This window comes from Hylobates moloch, unplaced genomic scaffold, assembly GCF_009828535.3.
Source record: "Hylobates moloch isolate HMO894 unplaced genomic scaffold, HMol_V3 SCAFFOLD_2, whole genome shotgun sequence".
Taxonomy (NCBI): domain Eukaryota; kingdom Metazoa; phylum Chordata; class Mammalia; order Primates; family Hylobatidae; genus Hylobates; species Hylobates moloch.
This window is the reverse complement of record NW_026652277.1, coordinates 122685956-122698792: the sequence shown is the minus strand read 5'-3', so window position 1 is coordinate 122698792 and position 12837 is coordinate 122685956. Positions and strand designations below refer to the sequence as shown.

General features: G+C 39.9%; 1 long non-coding RNA gene across 2 annotated transcripts in view; it reads right to left on the bottom strand.

The window, feature by feature from the left end:
* Nucleotides 1-4032: 4032 nt before the first annotated feature.
* Nucleotides 4033-12837, bottom strand: part of LOC131381760 (uncharacterized) — a 30842-nt gene continuing 22037 nt past the window's right edge. The window contains exons 3-4 of one of the 2 annotated variants that reach the window (XR_009210681.1): nucleotides 12190-12260; nucleotides 4033-4248 (exon numbers count right to left, since the gene is read on the bottom strand). This is a non-coding gene — a long non-coding RNA (uncharacterized LOC131381760). Of the gene's footprint in view, nucleotides 4249-9068; nucleotides 9341-12189; nucleotides 12261-12837 lie in introns of those variants that run through there. The other variant, XR_009210682.1, reaches the window with a different exon arrangement.

The following is a 12837-nucleotide window of genomic DNA, read 5'->3' as shown; positions in this document are numbered from 1 at the left end:
CCAAGGGGGCACAACATTTAGAGAGAGAAATTTGGTGAAATCTCTCAAAATTTAAAATATGCTCTATGACTTAGCAATCCCTTTCCTGGGAAATTATCCCAGAGATATAAGTGCATCTTATACAGCAAATGATGTGTATACCTGGATTGATTTTTATAATAGCGAAAGAATGGAAATAACCTACGTGTCCTCCTACAAGGGCTGAATAAATAAACAATGGTACACTGAGATGTAAAATCCTTCTGTGTATTTATATGGGAAGAGCTCCACAATACATTGTTAAGTACAGGAAGCTGCATGCCAAACATCACATATGCTGCCTTTTGTGTGAGAAAGGAAGGGGATAATGAGAATATATGTTATACTTATTTATATACTTATAATTATATAATATATTTATATACAGAAACACTCAGAAGGATATATAAGAAACTAAACGATTGCGGGCAGATAGGGAGATCAGAATGGATGGAAATAAGTGTGGAGGCAGGATTTAATATATATTTGTTATATAGTTTTGATTTTTCAGCCATGTGAATGTACAACTTATTTTTAAAAATTTAGTAAGAACAATAAGGTTATGAAAAACTATTGATGCTACTTCTATGAAAAATGCCTTTAGAAAGCTATATTTTGAAAACTCAAATGCTAAAAAAGATAACCTCAAAAAAAGATGGATAGATGAAGCAAATGTGGCAAAATCTTGGTAACTGTTATCTGGGTAATGGATATGTGGCATTGTACTAGTCTCTCTAGTTTTATCTATGTTTGCACATTTTCACATTTTAAATGTTCTCTCAATCATCAAAATTTATGAAATTTCATAAGAGGTATCCTTAAAGTGTTATTTAAAAATTGTTAATGACTAAATATTCTAGGGTCTGGGGAGAATCTATGTAATTCAGAGCTTTAAGGTAGGTGCTAGAAATAGCCAGTAAAGCCTCCTTTGAATAGATGGTCTTGCCAGGTATGTGGACCAGGAAAAAAGAATGCTTGGCAGAAAGACTATTTATTATTACAGTTCAGTCATACATGAATCTACAGACCCCAGCTTTTTAAAATGAAACTTCTTTATCCACCTCCAACTTCTGAAAGAATCATTGTTGTTCATTTTTAAATTTTTATTTAAAATTTTTAAATCTGTATTTTAAATTATTAGAGCCATGGTGTAAAGGTTTTTATCTTACACCACTATCAGTTTTTTTAAATAAAAGTGTTATGCACACACCTCTGTAGAGGAGATAAAATATCTTATCCTTCCATCCTTCTTAGGTTCATTAGCCAGGGCCCTGTAAATTAGACTAACAAATGATGCAGGAGCCTTTAAAATATAACGAAGAACTGGAGAAATAATTCCACCTAAGCATTTTTATAGTAGGTTTGTTGAAGAGTGGAGAGTCTGGGAAAAATGTGATAGGACAAAAAGATCTGAGCCAACAGTGGTAAACTGGGAGAAATTTAGTGTGTTCTGTTTGTTTGGATTCCCCTCAGGGTCCCTCCATCTTCAGAGATAAAGGTGCCACCTTCCTCCGTGTATAGGAAGGGCACATCTCATATGAGGGTCTTATGACCTGCCTCAGGGAAGCAGGGCAAGGTCAGAGAGTTCTAACATCTGCATTTCTCAAATTCCTTCAGCTTAAAATATTCAGTTGCACCAGTGCACCATACTTCAGGATAGAATGCTGTGAACCCCATCACCTTCAATTATGTATATTTATTTATAGATCGTATACTTGTGTACTATAGTACATTAATTTAAAACACGTACAAGTAGAAATTTAAAAGAATGAGATTTTTAAAATTGTAATTATGTGTTTCCCATTCTTCATTGGATTATCTTCCATGCTTATCCCATTTGGAGGCTTTAGGCATCCTATCATTGTGGCCACAAACATAGGCTGGAGGTCAGAGACAGTGAGCAGCCCTAATCCTGCTCTGCTATTGCTTAAGGCGTAATCAGAACAGAAAAAGTGCAAATTAATAGGATGTTTATCCCCACTTCTGGAAAATTAAGATCCAAGACTTAATGTAGGTACATTAGTATCATTTTTGTATATTATAATATAATAATAATTTGCCCCATGAGGGCAGGTGTTTTCCTTATTTTCTCTGGCAACAATAAATAGTTGTAGGATAGATTAAATATTTGCACTGCTTTCATCAAATTATCTCAAGCCTGCACGGCATAAAATGATTTATTAGCCCCATTTTATAGATGTGAAAATTGGTATCTTGAGTGAGATACATGGGCTTTTAAGCAAAAGAACTAGTGTTCAAATTCAGATCACCTGATGCTCAATGCAGTATTCTCTGTGCTCTAGGGGCTTCTTTAGTTTGACATATTTTTCTTTCAGATTTTTAATTCACAAGTAAGGGAACACCTCAACAACCATTTTTTCATTTATACCTATAAATATTTACATATTCTTACAGCCGGGCGCAGCAGCTCACGCCTGTAATCCCAACACGTTGGGAGGCCGAGGCAGGTGGATCACCTAGGGTCAGGAGTTCAAGACCAGCCTGGCCAACATGGTGAAACCCTGTCTCTACTAAAAAAAAATAAATAAATACAAATAAAATTAGCTGAACGTGGTGGCTGGCGCCTGTAATCCCAGGTACTCAGGAGGCTGAGGCAGGAGAATTGCTTGAACCCAGGAGGCAGAGTTTGCAGTGAGCCGAGATCATGCCATTGCACTCCAGCCTGGGCAACAAGGGGGAAACTCCGTCTAAAATATATATATATATATACATATTCTTCCTCCATTCCACAGATCTCTTAAATCCTCAGATTTTAATCTTAACTTTGCTTATAATATCTCTTCCTTTATTCCTATATTGGGCTAGAATTTTGAAGTTTAAAAAAGTATACTGTTATTCAAGCTTTTCGTTAATTTCATAATTAAATAATTCTAACACTTATTAAATGATTTATTTAAATTAGTGCTCTCATGGCCCTTTTCTATTTTAAAAACACTTCATCCTGGCCAGGTGCAGTTGCTCACACATGTAATCTTAGCATTCCAGGAGGCCAAGGCAGGAAGATCAACTGAGGCCAGGAGTTTGAGATCAGCCTGGGCAACATAGCGAGACCCCATGTTTACAAAAAAAAATTTTTAATTAGCTGGGTGAGGTGGTGCGCACATACATCCCTAGCTACTTGGGAGGCTGAGGCAGGAGGATTGGTGGAGCCCAGGAGTTTAAGGCTGCAGTGAGCTAGGCATGTGCCACTTGCCCTCCAGTCTCAGCAACAGAGCAAAACCCTTTCTTTAAAAAAAAAACAAATTTATTCCATTATCAGTCATTGACATGCAATTAAAAGAATGAGATTTTAAAAATAAAATTGTAATTATATGTTTCCCTTTCCTCATTGGATTGTCTTCTGCACTTATCCTACTTCTTGGAGGCTTCTGGCTTTGAGCATCCTGTCAGTATGGCCACAGACACAGGCTGGATGCCAGGGACAGTGAGCAGCCCTAATCCTCCTTTGCTATTGCTTATGAGCATAATGAGAACAGAAAGAGTACAGGGTAAAATTATGGTATATTGATACAAACATTCTGCTGCCATAAAGAATAATTCAATAGAAATAGAATTAAAATAATAATGTCGGGCTGGGCACGGTAGCTCACGCCTGTTATCCCAGCACTTTGGGAGACCAAGGTAGGTGGATCACGAGGTCAAGAGAGCGAGACCATCCTGGCCAACATAGTGAAACCCTGTCTCTACTAAAAATACGAAATCAGCTGGGTGTGGTGGCACATGCCTGTAGTCCTATCTACTTGGGAGGCTGAGGTGGGAGAATCGCTTGAACCTGGGAGGCAGAGGTTGCAGTGAGCCGAGATCATGCCACTGCACTCCAGCCTGGCAAAAGAGTGAGACTCCGTCTCAAAAATAATTAAATAATGTAACTAACAATATCTAACACTTATATAATTCCTTTCTGAAGTCTGATACAAGTGCTTCACGTGTGTTCTTTTATTTAATGATCACAACAAACATCTTAGTACAATTGCTAAACTTTTCTACAGGGGAGACTTTTCCAAATTATGCAGCTGGTAAGAGGCAGAAAAGAAGCAAAGGATGATCATGATCTCAGGTTGTCCTTGATTTATTGCTTCTACTCAATGCTGAGATTCTTGAGGTTTGATTCCCACACAGGAATTACAAATTTAAGAGTATACCAAATGTTGGCTTTTGGTCTGGTAGGGAAGTTGAGACTTTCCCTCTGAAGATTCAGGTCTAAGTTTGCTGAAATGAATTGACAAAAGACAGATTAATAGGAGAAAAAACAATCAAAATGTATTACATGCATAGGCACAGGAACCACACGAAGTATGAGACCCACAGAACACCCAGATGATTAAAGTCTCTGTAGCATACAGAAAGGAATAGAAGCTTGGAGTATGGCAACAGCTTATGGGAGGGAGAGGGGAGGAAAGGCATGGTGAGCAAAGGCTGTCTTGTTATGCAGATGAAGCCTCAAAGGTAGCAGCCTTTAGAAAGAAAAAATGGTAGTCTGTGGTAAAAATTTTTCTGTTAGGCATTTAAAAGTGTTAGGACATTTGATCTCCTTTTCCTGGAGTCAATCTTTCCTAGGTCTGGATAAGGGGACCCCTGAGAATGACTCTGTAGCTGCTGTTTATTTCACTAATGTAGATTTCCCCACAGAATGACAGCTTTTAGGGAGCTATTTCTGTGATCTGTAGCCCCTCTGAATAGCCATCTTAAAATATGCCATAGAAGTATATTTTGGGGTGGCATATTTTGGTTTCCTTCTGTCTCTGAATATATCTTCTGTCTAATCTTCCTCTTTTAAGATTCCATGAAGGGAAGATGACATGCACAAAAGTTTTTAACTCGATCCAAAGATGCCAAGTTTAGAAATGGTCTTCAAGGGGCTCCTTATTCCACATGTTGTATGTGTGTTTGAGTATACACTTTTAGTGGGATGAGAGCTCACGACCTTCATCATACTCTCAAAGAGATCCATAACCCACAGGAGGTTAAGAACCACTGACTTAGAGGATGTGTGAGGATCAGGTAACAACTCTCCTCTAGGAGTGCCAGTGCTCGCATCAATGGTAAACTGCACTTCTAAAAAAAGAGGCAGAGATAATTGTGAGTGTGATTATGAATGGCTTGGCCTTCCTGGCCTTCCTACTTGAGATTGACTGATTGCTGTAGAAATGAGGGGTAGAGCAATCTGGAGAGGACAATGGCCATGAAAAAATATTCAGAACTTTGTTTAAAGCAGCAACACAACAATCAATGAAAGTTATTCTAGAGGTGGGCTGATATGGAACTCCTGGCCTCAAGCAATCCTCCTGCCTTCATCTCCCAAGTAACAGGGTCTACAGGCCTGAGCCACCACACCTACTACCAGTACATCTCTTTAAAGACACTTTGTAGCAGCACTTCACACTATTCTAATGTTTATTCTGGAAACTGACCCACGGGCTCTATTTGGCCACTCTACACTTTAATATACATGTTCCTGTGCTAAACCTAAAACTTAGAAATCAGGTGGCTGGTATCTGTATTTAAAAGCCACCAAGTTTCTTCACTTTCTCAAGTTGTCATCTCATCTCAATAACAGATTTTTTTTTTTTTTACTCTGACTTGGACTGGTCATAACAGTGCATTAACCAATTGTTACTTGCACTGAATTGGATATGTTGGCTCTTCACCACATTATTGCCTGGTTATGTCAAAAAGCCTTAGAGACTTTGAAATGCTGCAGAATATAGAATAAAGATCCCTGATTTCACAGACAGACTTAGATTTGAGTCTTGGCTTGGTTATTTAATATGTCCAGTGACCTTTAGCAAATCATTTTACCTCTTCAAATCTCAACGTTCACATGTATAAAATCGGCAGATGCTTGGCATATGTTAATAGTAAGCTCTCAACACACATTGGTTGCTGTTTTTACTTCAGGGTGAAGACACACAATGCACATAGTGCTCAGACAGATTCTAAATCCAAGAGTCAACCTTAAGTTCTGCATCATCATTGTGGCTTGCAGTCAGCACTGTGCTAGTGTTCCTGTGTTCCCTTTACCAGACATCTTTTTTTTTTCTTTTGTTTTTGAGATGGAGTTTCGCTCTTGTGGCCCAGGCTGGAGTGCACTGGTGCCATCTCAGCTCACTGCAACCTCCACCTCCTGGGTTCAAGGGATTCTCCTGCCTCAGCCTCCTGAGTAGCTGGGATTACAGGCATGTGCCACCACGCCCGGCTAATTTTTGTATTTTTAGTAGAGACGGAGTTTCTCTATGTTGGTCAGGCTGGTCTTGAACTCTCGACCTCAGGTGATCCACCCACCTCGGCCTCCCAAAGTGCTGGGACTATAGGCATAAGCCACCACACCTGGCCAGTCATCTTAAGATTTTAGCATTTTACTATAAAGTGCTACTGATAATCAGATGGCTTTTTTCACAAATATACTTGAATTTGTTCATCAGAATGAATGTGGTCTACTTCTTAATACATTTATTCCAGCACTATCTGCTTTGAACATCTCTGAGACTCCTTTTTTGGACTAGCTTTCAGAGCTGCCATTCCATCCTAAGAAACCTGTCATACTGCTTTGCAGTTACAGGATATTCCCTCTTATCTGGTATTTCATTTATCTGTCTCTCCTAGGCTCAATTTCTTTCTCTTATGTCTATACTTTTCCTCATCTACTTCTTTTTTTTTTTTTTTTTTTTGAGACGGAGTCTCGCTCTTTCCCCCAGGCTGGAGTGCAGTGGCGCGATCTCGGCTCACTGCAAGCTCCGCCTCCCGGGTTCACGCCATTCTCCTGCCTCAGCCTCCCGAGTAGCTGGGACTACAGGCGCCTGCCGCCGCGCCCGGCTAATTTTTTTTTTTTTGTATTTTAGTAGAGACGGGGTTTTCACCGTGTTAGCCAGGATGGTCTCGATCTCCTGACCTCGTGATCCGCCCGTCTCGGCCTCCCAAAGTGCTGGGATTACAGGCGTGAGCCACCGCGCCCGGCCTTCCTCATCTACTTCTATCAGTACTCTGGAGTCAATGTCTAAGAATTCTCCGAGTAGGGCTGTGATAACTGATTGGTTAGGAGTCTATATGTATGTCAGCACCTGTCTGTTTTAGGAGTAGGGGGAGACTAAGGGATTTGGCGAGGTGGCCAGGCAGAGCTAAGACAGAGCTAGGAGCCAGGGGAGATTTATGGGGAGGGGAACTAATCAAAACTAAAATAAACTATGGATGTTATTAATGGCACATGGAGCCAGTAACTAGTTTGTTATCATATAGAAAAAAAAAACCCTATATTTTGGGAGAGTTAATACTGCCAGAGAAATTCCTAAGTTGACCTAAATTGTATGAATCTACTCTAGATTTAGAACTACTCTTAGGCTCATAAGAGTCTTTGGGCACGAAAAGGGTTGAGAAACATGTGCAGCCTCCAAGGAAGGCATATTTTCCAGCAACCACTTCAGGTGTCACTAAAGAGGTTATAGAAAAGGAAGAATCTTCTGGGGAGGTTGAGTTGGGAATGCAGGGGAGCATGTGGAGAACAACAAACAAAGGAGCTCCTCTTAAAGAGCAAAGTCATGACCTAATCAAGGAAGATTTCCCACACCTTGGTCAGGAGGGCCTCACAACATCTATCTAGCAGGATTCCAGAATTGCTTTAGACCATTGACTACTGTGTGTCTCCCATTTTTCTCCCTTTCAGAATGGGAGAGTTGATTACAGTCCCAGTTCTGCAATTATATATTGCATGTGGTTCAGGAAGTGGGAAGCAGATATTTCATCCCTTTGGGCCATATGTAGTGGAATCAAGGGGATTCACATTTGGGCCTGATGAGAGGATCACTGTGAATCACTGAGAAATCCAGAATTTTGAGCTCCATGCCATAGCTAGTTGAGATTTTTAGATTATCTTTTTTGGGGAGGTGGTTATTGATTCCACATCTGAGAAGAAGAGACATGGCCTTGTGGTGACAAGAATGGTGGACTATAGAAGATACATCTGATGCTCACTCACATCCACATCTCTCCTAATAAACAGAAATCTCACGTGCAGTTGGGCAGGGCCATGTACCAGTTCTACCCAATGGGTTATAGATGAAAGTGGCACATGCTTCTTGTGGGCCAGAACATATCATTGCCAGTGTAAGAACCCAAAGCATCTTCCCTGATGCGGTGACCAGCAACTTTCCAGATGGTGGCCTCCATCAGCCTGAGTCTTGAAGACTACACAGTTAGAGTCCCCGGTCAAGATAAAATTGACATGTAGTAAGAACAAGATTTGGCCAGGCGCAGTGGCTCATGCCTGTAATCCCAGCACTTTGGGAGGCCAAGGCAGGCAGATCACCTGAGGTTAGGAGTTCAAGACCACCCTGGCCAACATGGTGAAATCCTGGCTCTACTGAAAATTCAAAAATTAGCCAGGTGTGGTGGTGTGCACCTGTAGTCCCAGCTACTCAGGAGGCTCAGACAGGAGAATTGCTTGAACCTGGGAGGCAGAGGTTGCAGTGAGCCGAGGTCACGCCACTGCACTCCAGTCTGGGTGACAGAGCGAGACTCCATCTCAAAAAAAAAAAAAGAATGAGATTTAAAATTTGTTGTTCATGCTACTGATATATTTATTATTATATATTATTACTGCAGCACAACTTCATTTATTGCTGACTGCTACAGTGTTGAATATGGTAATTGATAATGCCAATGTGTTCATTAGTGATTTCTACCTGAAATATGTGCAGTGTATCTTAATAGCTCTTAGATTCAAATAAGATGCTCTGTTCCTGAAATTAACAGGAATATAAAAAAATTAAAATATTTACCTCTAAGAGAAGACTAACTTCAGTAATCTTACAACTTTAATACAAGTTGAAAGTTGAAGAAATAGTGTACAAGAAAATGACAAACCTGATAACTAGAGCCAATCCTAGATACAAGTATAATGAAGGTAAATTTATCTCCCAAGTCTAGGGTAGATTCTATGCAAAATTGGTTGTGATAATTCCTCTGCTTGTTTCCAGACTCTTGGGTAACCCCCTCCCACACCAACTCTGAGTTTATTTATGGCTTGTTTTGGACAATAAGACATTAGCAAATGAGATATAAGTACAGGCTTGAGAAGTACACAGGCACTGGGGCTTGCTTGCTGGCTGCTCTGTGGAACCTGAGACTACCACGTGAAGAAGTTCAAAGTGCTAGAGGATAAGAGAACACGTGCAGCAAAGATGAAGCATCCCAGCTGAGATTCCCCTAGACCAATCAGCTTGCCAACTGCCACAAAAGCGAATAAAGCCGTCCAAGAGCATCCAACTATAAGGTGAGCCAGTCCAGACCAGAAGAATCACCTGATCAACTGAAAGATAGATATATGTGAAATAATAAATGTTTGAGGTTTTAAATTTTAAGAGGTACAGAGGCATATGGTTGATGGTTCTGTTGTATAATCATTATTTAATCTGGAATCACTTGGAGTCATCTGCTTTTAACTTTTGTCATAAACATAACATATGAGATAACATATTTCAAAACATTAAAAAATTTTTGTTTTGTTTTGTTTGGGTTTTGAAACGGAGTCTCACTCTGTCACCCAGGCTAGAGTGCAATGGCGGGATCTCAGCTCACTGCAACCTCCGCTTCCCAGGTTCAAGCGATTCTCCTGCCTCAGCTTTCTGAGTAGCTGGGATTATAGGTGTCCATCACCATGCCTGGCTAATTTTTGTATTTTTTGTAGAGCCGGGGTTTCACCATGTTGGCCAGGCTGGTCTTGAACTCCTGACCTCAGGTGATCCTCCCACCTCGGCCTCCCAAAGTGTTGGGATCACAGGCGTGAGCCACCACGCCCAACCAAAAATGTCTTTTTTAAACTATAGAAACCCCCCCTCAGGTTTGTAGCTGATGTTGGGCATGAAGGTGTCTGTGCTTTTAGAGCCCATTTTCAAGTTTTAGATACTAGATTTTTCCCCAACAAAAATTCATGGAAGTTTCAAGGATTGCCCATAAGAATATATCTCTCAAGAAAAGCATTGAATTTATTTCATTGTACCATAGTTTGAAATGTCAAGGAAAAAGGAAGATGCCTCAAAACATTGCCAGATTCACACACAGCTTTTCTTTATTTTTAGCATTAACATAAATTACATTAAACTCTTGATTTTTAAAAATCAGTATACAGTTAATTAGTGAAGAATTCCTAAGTGATTATCTGCCAGGGTCATTTCTTCCATTAGTCCCCCCTTAGTACTTAACTGAAATTGCTGTGCTTTCAGACCTAAAGATTAAGTCATGGGAGGTTGGTGTTGAAGTACAAAAGGTATTTGGTATTTTAGATACATGATAAATAAGGCATGAATGCGTTAGCTCAAATTATGGGACAGAATTAAAATATGATAATAATCTTGATTTCCATTTATTAGGACACAGTATAATGGACCTGGGGCAAGTGGCAAATGAATTTTAAGCAGTTGGCAAAGCTTCTCATAAGTAAATCTAGCTGCATATCAGACTGTATTGTAGTCCCAGCTACTTCGGGGGTAGGGTAACTGAAGCAGAGGGTAGCTTGAGCCGAGGAGTTCAAGGCTGCAGTGAGCCATGATCCCACCACTGCACTCCAGCCTGGGCAACATAACCAGACTTTGGCTCTAAAAATAAATTAATAAATAAAAAGTAATTCAGCAGTTTTCTTTCTTGGATAGTAAAAAATGTCTTCTAAAATAGGAAGAGGTGTAGGGTGAAGAATTAACATATGCTGAATCCTTACCAGGTGGCAGATTCTATTCTTAGCATCTATGTACATGATCTCATTTATATCTCATAATAACCCTATAAATTGAGCATAGGCATTTCCATTTACAAAGGAGGAGCCTAAGACTACTCACTGTATGTTTCTCAAAGTGTATTCCACAGATCACTCACACCAGATAACCTAGGGAACTTAATAGAAGTTTAAATTTCTTGTCCTCAAATCAGATTTCCCTGACTCATAATTTCTGGGGCACTTTTAAGAAAACCAATATTTTAAGTTATACAAAAGTGGCCGGGCACAGTGGCTCATGCCTGTAATCCCAGCACTTTGGGAGGCCAAGGTGGGCAGATCACAAGGTCAAGAGATTGAGACCATTCTGGCCAACATGGCAAAACCCCGTCTCTACTAAAAATACAAAAATTAGCCATGCGTCATGGCGCGCACCTGTAGCCACAGCTACTCAGGAGGCTGAGGCAGGAGAATCACTTGAACCCAGGAGACAGAGGTTACTGTGAGCTGGGATCGGGCCACGGGCCACTGCACTCCAGGCTGGCGACAGAGCGAGACTCTGTCTCAAAAAAAAAAAAAAATTATACAAAATTTACAAAATACAGCCTGCACAGTAGCTCACACCTGTAATCTCAGCACATTGGAAGGCCGAGGCAGGCAGATCACTTGAGGCCAGGATTTCCAGACAAGCCTGGCCAACATGATGAAACCTGTCTCTACTAAAAATACAAAAAATTAGCCAGGTGTGGTGCCGCAACTACTCGGGAGGCTGAGGCACGAGAATCATGTGAACTCGGAGGTGGAGGTTGCAGTGAACCAAGATTGCACCACTGCATCCCAGCCTGGGCGACAGATCGAGAATCTGTCTCAAAACGAAAAAAAAAGTTATAAAATCCATGAAAGTTTTCACTTTTGGTGGGTGGATGTTAAAGTCATTAGTTAATCCACCTCTGTTCATGACAGTTTCTTAATGATCTATATCTATAATTACATTTCTATGTTATAAAAGGTCAATTATTTTTATTTGCAAATAAAAGCAGCATAAGGAAGAAAGAGATCAACATTCTAGACATTAGTGTCTATCCAGTCTCTTCCTCAGCGTATTGCTATTTTTATCACTTGTAGTTATTAAAAAATATTTATATCTTTCTTTTCTATTTTTTTGTCCTTATTTCAGTCTCTCTTTTTACTACTTTCTAATTCTACACCAATTTTTCTTCTTCCCTTACTAGCTAGCCTTGGGTTTGTCACTAGCTTCTCGTGATATTTGGTGAGGTGTTATAATACTCCCCTTTCCCAGTTCTGAACCAATTAATATCCTATATACAGAGAATCCAGACAGACGGAGATTAAAACCAAAAAGCTAGATTGAAAACTAGGGCTTAGATCAACAACTAATCAAGCTTCCTAATAATTCTCACTAAGTGTAGACCTTGGGATGACCCACTTACCTGAAATCACTGCTTCAAACCTGTCAAGCCTAGAGAGTAGTAACAGGGACCAGCAGCCTCCAGCCATGTTTCTAGAGGACAGTTTTAAATTGGGTATTAGTATTAATGCATATGTATTTGTATATGTTTATAATTAATACATATATTCATATATATTAATATTATATGAAAAGGTAAATATTTCTACAAAATTTAAACCTAAATTAAAATCAGTCAATCTCAGTTGCAGGGGCAGAGTGCTAGGCTTGGCAGAATATGTAAATGTGGAAGAAGCATGTGCCTCTGACGACTGCCTTAAGACCATGCGCTCCCTCCCAACAATAATATACAGGAACAGAGATAAAATGATGCCATAGCAGATTCCCTATCATGTCCACCTTGCTTACAAGTTCATGTTGCTTGAAGGGATTCAGTAAATCATGTAGAATTGTAGGATCATGTCTAATTATATGAATTAATTATGTGAAATCATCCAGTGGGAATTAAGATATGGTTCAAGAAGTTACATGTGGGCTGTAGAAATGAAGATTACCATGCCCCAATGTCAATTCTCTGTGACAAGTATGGGGTTTTCCCAAAGTTAGAAGGCTATCATTACTGATTTTTTTTAATACACCATGTAGCAAGGAGACCTAATTGGAGGAGTAT